The following is a 7453-nucleotide window of genomic DNA, read 5'->3' as shown; positions in this document are numbered from 1 at the left end:
CGCATGCGTTGCCAGTGAGGGGGCGTGGGGAAGACCCTGGCCGGCTTACGTCCATATCACAGCGCGTGGACAGAATGGGTGGGCCGATCCCGCAGATAGCGCAATATCGGGCTGACCCGCGGCGGAGGTGAAGCAGACTTCAAGCACTACGCCAACTTCCAAAAACGTTTAACATCTTGGGTCCAAATAGAACCGCATAAATTAGGCGTTGTAAGAGGAACGACATATATATATATATATATATATATATATATATATATATATATATATATATATATATATATATATATATATATATATATATATATATATAAGAAAGTGCACTTAGTGTAGCAAGTTGGCCTTCATGAGCTTCATTTGTTTAACTCCTGTGTGACGAATAATGAGAGGCGGATAGAGTGTGGCGACGGCTCCTGCATGCACGTGGAACGCGCTTGTGTTGTTATAACGTCACGCGCGTCGAAGGTGCCGGCGCGGTTGCGGCAGACGCGTGGAAGCAGGTGCGGCGACCGCGTCGGTGCTTGGCTCAGCGTAGCATGGCGCTGCGTGACAAAAATGTACGATTTCATAATGTATGCAGCCTTGACAGCTTCGCTGCTAATCCTTCCCCATATGAATGTTGCGGCCCCACTAATTCATTTTATTCTTCTCCATCGGTGTGCGCTGGGCGAAAGCAGCGGGACCGAGCGCAGCCACAATGCGTCACAAAGGCTCTTGCTTTCATCGGTATGCCGCGATACGTCAGCTCGGTATCCACAACGACCACGCGGTTTTGGGCGCAAAAAAGCGCCCGCAGCCGTGCTCTCCGAGTATCGGGTTTCAATCGACGAGCACGATGTACGTACTATTTCAGATTTTACCGGCGATATCACTTTCACTTAGTTATCACTGCTCTCACTCTTCAGTATATACGAGGCAGCTGCACCCGATTATTTCATGCGTCTTACGTGACGAGTGCTGTAGCTATAAAAATGCGGGCTCCCGCGTCTAGCCAATGTCCGCACGCGCCACGATTGCTGCGTTACGGCCGTTAAAGTCTCGAGTCGACTCGGCAATCGTCGGCCGTGTCTTGAACTTGCAACCACGCATGCAGAAATAGCCGGCAGACTTGCGCAGCTGGAATCAGTGGACTCGACGATCACTGTCTGCACCGCCAGCTTCGCCACTGTTGTACTGCCGAGCTCGTTTTGAGGGACACAATGTCGCCGAGGGAACAGTTTCACAGTTTCCTTCTCACAAGTTCGTCGTCTGCCAATCTGTCATGGAACCCGCCATTATACAACCCGACAAGAATGGTATGCTTTGCCAATTCCCCTCGCCATTCGGTCCCCGGTGTTGGAACAGCATCGATATGCTGTGCACCGATTTGTTGTGGAACGACATTTCACGTGCGCGGCCGCCTTGCGCATATCTACTGTGAATTATAGTTTCAGATGCGCTCACATACATGTACTCCCTCGAAAAAATTTAAAAGTAATGTCGCGCAAGCGTTGACCTCGCGGTGTGTCAGCGACCTTGCAGCGGCGACGGGGCTCACCCGAAGCGAACGGCGCAGCTGAATACATATTCGAACTGGATGTCACCTACAGTGAGCCCGCGCACACTGCCGCCGGCCCCTCGCCGAGGACGCCGTGCGGTCGACTCTAGTGTGATATTATCAAAAGAATGTAACTCTCAATATGCATTAGTGGCACGAGCATCGAGTGACACTCTTCTTTTTTTGCGCAGCGCTTCCGCCTCAGCTCCCGAGACGACTGGGAAGGAAATTCAAAATGATTAAGTCAGAAAGAAATAGAAGAAAATAGTACAGTGCTAAACTCATGGGTTTCTTTATAGATACGAAAAGTTTAGTTACAAGTTGAGTTACTGAAGTCTCTGGAATAATTATAATTAATCAGAAATCGCTGATTTCCGCACACCAAAGCACAGAATCGTAGGCTTTAGAGACCCGCCACGTGAGCACAACTTTGGGGAAATTCCTGGAAACCCGGAAGTAGAAAGCGAAAGAAATGACGTCACTAATGACGTTCCACAGACGAAGATGGTTCGATATTTAACCGGCTAATTAATGGAAAACAGTCAAAGATTAGGGTCGCCTACCACATTATTTATTTAGTTATTTATTTATTTATTTATTGAGTTATTTATTTCTGACGCATTCGTCTGCATAGGCTCACTGTATCTTCGTCGTGAATCTTTACCAACTTGCTCGGTAAGCGATTCTCTTTCAGGGTGTGAAGTCCCAAACGGCTCTTAGAAGAAAGCAAACCGATCAGAAGGGTTGTTTTGCTTTTTTTTCCTGCAAACGTAATGTACTCGAAGAAAGGAAGCCTTTTTGTCGTTGCACAATTTCAAATTTGCCTGAATGTATCTGTTTGAATTACTGTCAGCGTTTTGAATAGCTATATACCCAGAGCTAATGCACGTATACGGCTGCCTGTGTTTATGCTACTCAACTGAAGCGCCGTAGTATACGCTATTCTTCTGACAACACCGGACAAGGAAACGTTCGCAGAATTACATCCCCCTATCCAACACGTGCACGCATTTACGTGACGGCTCAGACTGCGCTTTGCTCTCGCATTGGAAACACTGCTGCGTTGGTGGCTCGCAATGCATAGGGGCCGTAACCGCACATGAGGTCGCGTTTCGCGGTGGCCATAATCTACGGAAGACGCGGCCACTAATGGCGAGGGACGCGTGGATATCTGTTATCGGAAGCGCGTGCCTTGCCAAATGACGCCCAGGTAGAGTGACAGGGCGACGTCCTGGGTCGGCAAGAAGCGCAGTCTCCCCGTGCGATCGTGGCGACGTTCGAAGCGCATGACCGCCAGGAGCAGCGCCAAGGACACCAGGTAGGCGACCAGCACGCCGAGCCACACCTGCGCACCAAGGGCGAGTCACCGACGCGTGACCTCTGGCGAACGGCCGCGCGCTGGAGACATTGTGGCACGAATGCCGGCGGCACGGGGGCCGTTCACCCAAGAGTTAAAAAAAGAAAGTTTCACTCAGGTGACGCTACCCAGCGAGTGACGAAGAAGTGACGCTTCAGGGACATTTTACGTTTTACCCGCCGTGGTTGCTCAGTGGCTATGGTGTTAGGCTGCTGAACACGAGGTCGCGGGATCGAATCCCGGCCACGGCGGCCGCATTTAGATGGGGGCGAAATGCGAAAACACCCGTGTACTTAGATTTAGGTGCACGTTAAAGAACCTCAGGTGGTCGAAATTTCCGGCGTCCTTCGCTACGGCGTGCCTCATAATCAGAAAGTGGTTTTGGCACGTAAAACCCCATAATTGAATTGACATTTTACGTTTTGTCATCCGACAAGATACGGCCACTTTCCCGAAGTTTCTTCTTCCTTTTTTTTTGGTAACGGCCCTATTCTGCCCACTGCTTCATGTACACCCGTGAGCAAACGTATACGGACCAGGGATTGCGCGATGAAGCCGATTTCTTGCTCTGCCTGTGAATACATATTGAAATTGAGGACTGCAGTACAAACTTGACATCGTGAACTTTCTAGTGTACTCGTCAATTTCAGTTTATGCATGTCAATTAGAAATAAATTAAGTTTTATCGGCGACCCTGTGGTCCGTATACTTTTGCTCGCGAGTGTATACCTTTCAGCACTGGTAAATAAATGATGCCAAGATGGATGTGTTCGTATACCGTTTTGTAGCTACGTTGTCCGGCGTGTTAAATGTTTCCCGCAAGCTAAAAGACGTCACATGTTGTTTCATTTTTATTACTTTAACTACTTCCTTCCTCCCGTTTCCCACTCAAGCGGGTGGGATTGAGATAACAGAACATTAGAACCGCAGCTCTGCCTTTTCCCGAACAAAATGGTTTCGTTCCAACTTTCTTGGTCGTCCCGGCGGCTTAGTTAAGTCCTTGCACGTCACTGTGGGGAAAGGCTAAAACGGAAAAGGAAGAAAAGAAAAAAGAAAACGAACATACAGAGAAAGTCCGACAGGCTCAGAACGACGTCGGCGTCGAGATGACTATAATGATAACGCAATGCTGACAGAAAAAAATAACACACGTACACTGAATAGCACCTGACACGAGTCGCTGCGCAATACGTCATTAATGTTATCTATAATAGAGCACGCACACCCAGACACACACACGCACGCACACACACACACCTGAGGTTATAATAAAGCAGGCGGCGCAGGATCTCCGGGAAACGCAAGGGTTGGGGGGAGGGGGGGATTAATGCTGGAAACAGGGTGGCCTGTGGAAGCATCGCATTGCACACGTATCCTATTACAACGTTGCAAACACACACACACACACACACACACGCAGTGCTAGATACGACTTTGGACCTACAGTGTTGGGTCGTCACGCCTCCGAAGATCGAACAATAATAATATATGGGGTTTTACGCGACAAAACCACTTTCTGATTATGAGGCACGCCGTATTGGGGGACTCCGGAAATTTTGACCACCTGGGGTTCTTTAACGTGCACCTAAATCTAAGTACACAGGTATTTTCGCATTTCGCCCCCATCGAAATGCGGCAGCCGTGGCCGGGATTCGATCCGGCGACCTCGTGCTCAGCAGCCTAACACCATAGCCACTGAGCAACCACGGCGGGCAAGATCGAACACGTTAAGTCGTATAATTTGGCTAACGTCAGCTGAGACACGCGGTATAGCGCGTGATGAAAATACTATAGTCGAGCTATACGGATCAGCACCCGAACGTATACACACGAGGCAACGGGTGCGTGGCGCTGTGTGTGAACCGCACCTCGACGGCGAAAGGTCGGACGATGACGAGGGCTCGCGGCTTCTCGGCCGGCGCCCGCGCGATGAACTTGACCACTTGGATGTAGTAGTAGTGCGCGTAGTCCAGCACTTTCTCGCGGTAGGGAGTCTGGAAGGAGGCGCTCACCGCCAGGTCCACTTCCTGCGAGTGACCAAACCAACGGGCGTGCCGCACATGCAGCGAAAACCTATTTTTCGTGCATGCGTGGGTTCTGTGGTCGCGACATACATACGCATGCGCTGTACCACGACACCACCGCTTCGCTGTGGGTGAGACAGGAAGCGAAGGAAGTTGGACTATATATATGATTATGCAAGTGTGCGCGAATTACCTCTAGCCGGACGGTTACTTACACATCTGTTTGCATTTTTTTGCCGCGAAATTGTTAGCGAGATCTTGTATAATCCCATGAAGCACCTGATGAACCTATAATGTTGCACAAATGAAGTTCTTCTGAGTCGAGGCTGGTCTCTACAATATATTACGCCATTTTTACTCCGCTGTAGGAACTTGCTTTCGGCCGTCTGCCCTTCCGTTTAGGTTGATTCATCGGTACCACCGTCAACTATGTGCTGTGAGTAGCCTATCTCTTGAAGTTAATTCACTTCGCGAATATGTTTTATGCATATACTTGAATGGCCGTAACATCTTTGCGCATACTTAAGCGTGACCAAGGGGTCATTAGAAAACTCGTGGAGTCTTGGATTGATCCACACTGGGCAAACAAAGGAAGTGTCACTCTGCATGCACCTACGAAAGAGAGAGAGAGAGAAATAAACGTTTATTATTTGAAACAGTATCCCAAACGAGGCCTGGTATTAACAAAAAGTAAGTCTTATGTTCGACATTTCAGCGGGTCCCACCGACATTTCGACTAAGAGAAGTGTTTTAGTCAGGGCTTCATCAGCTCTGACGAAACCCTGACTCCAGGGCCTAAGCCCCCTCCGGAGTATTCCGGAGGGGGCAGAGCTCCCCCCCTCCCCCCCCCCCCCCCGCACACCGAAAATGTCATTACCAGAGTTTTGTCACGCACATAATTTGAAGTTTATTTTCGCTTGCCTCGACATTCTCACTTAAAATTTTATTGTGGCTACTAGCTTACTGCATTATTGTTGGCGCGGACGTGCACGGCTTTAAATTCATACTTGCGCTTTATTTCTGCAAATCCACACAACATGAGGATAAGGGCATTAGACGCCCTAGCGGTGGGTACCTCATCCGTATTTTCTCACTTCACCATTGTTTTAAATTTCCACTGTAAACACCGTGCACATACACGATATATTTAAATATAACAGGACAAAGTTTATCAAATGTTTGAAAGAGAGGGGGGTAGCCAAATAAAATTATCTCTAAAGGTATGGATAGCCTGTGCCTAGAGAATGAATATGTTGCTGTGTGTTCACCTAGCTTATATATATATATATATATATATATATATATATATATATATATATATATATATATATATATATATATATATATATATATATATATATATATATATATATATATATATATATATATATATATATATATATATATATATATATATATATATATATATATATATAGCTGCGGTCCTGAAAATGCGGTGGTAGACCAAACGCATCGACTCTCATCAAAAATTATGAAAACCTGAGACAAACCGGCAGCATCAAGTAACAACGGCCGAGGACTCCATCTTTGAGTCCTAGCCTACGCGTGGCTGTTCTAGCATTTATGGCCTCAAACTCGCATGCTAGCGTGCGGGACGTGGCCGCCCAGGTTACAATTTCTAATTCATCGATTTGGAGGATTCTAAATCACTCCGCCTGTCACACGTACCACCTTAAACAGCAACAATGCTTGGAAGATAGGCACCCGCAGAATCGTCTAGATTTCTCGAATTGGGTCGTCACAAAAGCCGATGAGTCACCTGACTTTTTGAGCAACATCATGTGCACAGATGAAGCCAATTTTTGCAGTAATGGCCAGGTAAATTTGCCTAATAAAAACCATTGTAGTGACTCCAATCCACACTGAGTAAAGCGCTGTCGGTACCAGCACCAGTGGTCGTTCAATGTTTGATTCAAAATTTACGCCGGTGCTATATTCGGTCCTGTCTTCTTGGATCACACACTGACTGGACAGTGTTACGTGGACGAAATCCTTGAAGGATTGTTGGATGAGTTTTTCAGCGAAGTCCCGCTGTCACATCTTCCACTTTTGTGGTATCGGGGGCTCCAGCACATAGTAGCAGCCAAGCACGAAACTGGCTGGATGATACTTTTCATGCGCAATATAGATTGGAAGGCATGGGCCTGTAAATTGGTCGGCTAGGTCACCTGACCTCTCCCCACTCGATTTCGTTCGTTGGGGTTATGTGAACGATCTTGTTTACATAATAGAGACAGACGCCAGATGAGCTCCAGGCAAGGATACGAGAAATGCACCATCACATGGTAACGAAAGGACATGACGTCGTGTTTCAGTGGCTGCCTGGCCATTGCGGTATCACCGGCAACGACCTCGCTAACGATGCTGCTAGGAAAGCACACGAAGGAGCAACCCTTGTTTCTTTATCTTTATCGCGGACTGACGCAGCCTAACACTTAAGCAAGCTAGCGCACCGTAGGACATTGGAGAAGTGGCACGCACCTGAATTTACCCAACATCGATTGCATTCCCTCG

The sequence above is a fragment of the Dermacentor albipictus genome, chromosome 5, assembly GCF_038994185.2.
Source record: "Dermacentor albipictus isolate Rhodes 1998 colony chromosome 5, USDA_Dalb.pri_finalv2, whole genome shotgun sequence".
Lineage (NCBI taxonomy): Eukaryota > Metazoa > Arthropoda > Arachnida > Ixodida > Ixodidae > Dermacentor > Dermacentor albipictus.
Note: the sequence above shows the minus strand (reverse complement) of the source record.